The 2,633-nt window shown below is 31.4% G+C and overlaps 1 non-coding gene across 1 annotated transcript; it reads right to left on the bottom strand.

The window, feature by feature from the left end:
• Window positions 1–608: 608 nt before the first annotated feature.
• Smp_tRNA_02013_Pseudo_TTG.1.1 lies at window positions 609–680 on the bottom strand. Its single transcript has one exon. It is a non-coding gene (tRNA).
• Window positions 681–2,633: the final 1,953 nt, after the last annotated feature.

Genomic DNA, 2,633 nt, shown 5'->3' with positions numbered 1-2,633 from the left:
GTAGATTAACCTAGACTCAATTAAAATTAGTTTTTGAGAGGCAAATAGAAAATGATAAGAAGAAAAATGAAGTAATAAAATTCTGACGAGGTGATAAGATCATAAAATTTGTAGGGAGTAGATAAGTGAACTAATTGTCCTTATAACAGTACAGTTGAAAATTTCTTTTATGATGTTTTTTCCATCTTTAAATGGTGGAAAGTAGCTCAATTTTGTGGATTGGTTAAAGTTAGACATTTACACTGTTGCATACCGGCCGGATCAGTGATCTAGAGGTTAAGCATTCACACGCAAAACTGATAGGTCTAGGGTTTGAGTCCCTCTGGTGTAGAATTGTGGATGCGCATTGATCAATATGATCAAAATTAAAAATATGAAACTGTATACATAGAGTAAAGTTTTCTTTAAAATATCATTTAATTGTTTTTGTTCAGTACGTTGATTTTCTCAGTAAACGTCAAAAAATTTTCTGTTTGATGGGATAAGATAGGATCATGAAAATCTGTAAAACAAACAAAGATGCATAGTGGCTATCAATAGAGACCAGGACACGCGTTTCGTCCTATTTGGGACTCGTTAGCTGGATCTACCTTCATTTCAGAGTTGGTGTTCACTCTGGGACTCGAACCCAGTACCGTTCGCTTCAAATGCCATCGCGTTATCCACTCAGCTACTTAGTCGTCAGAGCCACTTGTTTATGCAATGGGCTGAAGTTTAAAACAAACAATACTATGTGAAACAAACAGCCTAAAAATTTGAAATCATTCAATGTTTCAATAATTTTAAAGTAAAATACATCAACATGTTAATTCTAATTGTGTTTCTATCATTCTACAAATTAATTTGGTTATTTCAAAGAAACAACTTATTGATTGTTTTGACTATTTATAATTATATCAGTCATTTTAGAATTCTCCAGGTTCTCTATGAAGAATGATACAATGAAGATGTTTATTTAGATCATCTAAACTTCTTAATGGATATTTTCCTTCGGGAGTACTTAATTTGTTATTGAATACATAAGAATAATCGGAATTTAACAAAACTTTATTAAGTAATCATGTTTAACTGAATATGTGTATGATGGTGCAAATAAATATGATAATTCACTTGGTGTTATTTACTTGTATGTTCCCATTGTTATTTAGGACTGCAATTGATCAGTCTCTTTTTAGTATATGTGTATCCTCTCCCAGAGTCAACATCAACTCTGTGAAGGAGATACATCCAGCTGACGAGCCCCAAATAGGAGGAAGCGCGCGTCCTGGATTCCACTGCTAGCCACTATCCATCTTTGCTCATAAATATGATAATTGTTTGCATTTTTGTTGTATAATGTAACATAACAAGTTATTTTTTTGTTGTTGAATGATCTCTGTTGAACGTTTTGGAATGAAAATAGATGCAAATTATTAAGTTAAACAAATTTGAAATTTATTGTAACACAACTTTATAACGGAAACATATCTTGACTATATTTTTATGATGAAAATTACATAAAACTTAATAAAAAAAATAATACTACGATGTGTGCTACTTATATCGACATAAATAGTATATAACGCTAGTCAGGAGTTGAATGTCTGGCAGCAGAAGGTCTAGAAGATCGAGAAGGAAAGAACAAGAATAAAAAACAATTAGTATGGAAGTAAAGGACCAGTAAAGTCTGAGACGATTGATTGACATATTGCAAATTAAGTATTTACAGTATGATCCTTAGATTTTAGTAAGGTAATTTATAATCTTGTTTTCGAGTACATTCGATTGTTCTCAATTGTGTTCTTGTTTACCACAATACAAGATCTCAAAAAATCTACATAATTTCCGTAGAAACTTTTATACACACTGTTACAATTTTCTGAACGATAATAAACGTGTCAAGGGTTTGTATTACTGTCTACTATTTATTTGATATTAAATCAGAAAAAATAAAATAGTAAACTACACTCATCCATCCAAGGAAAATAAGTTTTTTGCTTGATTAATGAAGCAAATAAAAAAAATAACGCTAGACAGTAAAAAATAAAATCCAAATTACTTCAACGTTAGAATATCCATGGTTTCATAGTTATTGATTGATAAAAATGGAGTAAATTTTTCTCCACCTGTCTGAGTCTGTTATTGAGATCGCAAGGTTTTATTTTAAAGGGTGTTCATTAGTACTAGGAAGGTTGTAAACAATTTTTACAACCTTATTCGTGTGCGATAGACAGTCGATTATTAGGAACTAGTGACCTTTTTCCTGTTCGTGAATGTTAATGCATTCAATTAATCAACATGGCTGTAACACCATTAGACAAACTGATAGGGAAATTGTGATGTACTTCATGCATTTACAGACATTTGAATGTAACCAGAAGAATAATATTATCTTATATTACATGATATTTCTTAAACAAATGAAAAATGAAAAATATTATTCATGAATTATAAAGTCAAATAAACATCTTAATATTGCGAAGTAATCAATGTAAATGGATATAAAATCAGAAGGGGTTTTGTGGAGAATTTAGTGTTTTCATAGTTGAAATCATGAGTCAATTGAAGCTAAACCATCATGGAAAACCTGCAAGCACTAGACGGCCGTTTCGTCCTATTGTGGGACTCCTCAGCAGTGCACATCCACGATCCCA

This window comes from Schistosoma mansoni, chromosome 2, assembly GCF_000237925.1.
Source record: "Schistosoma mansoni strain Puerto Rico chromosome 2, complete genome".
Classification (NCBI taxonomy): domain Eukaryota; kingdom Metazoa; phylum Platyhelminthes; class Trematoda; order Strigeidida; family Schistosomatidae; genus Schistosoma; species Schistosoma mansoni.
Note: the sequence above shows the minus strand (reverse complement) of the source record. Positions and strands in the feature narration are given on the sequence as shown.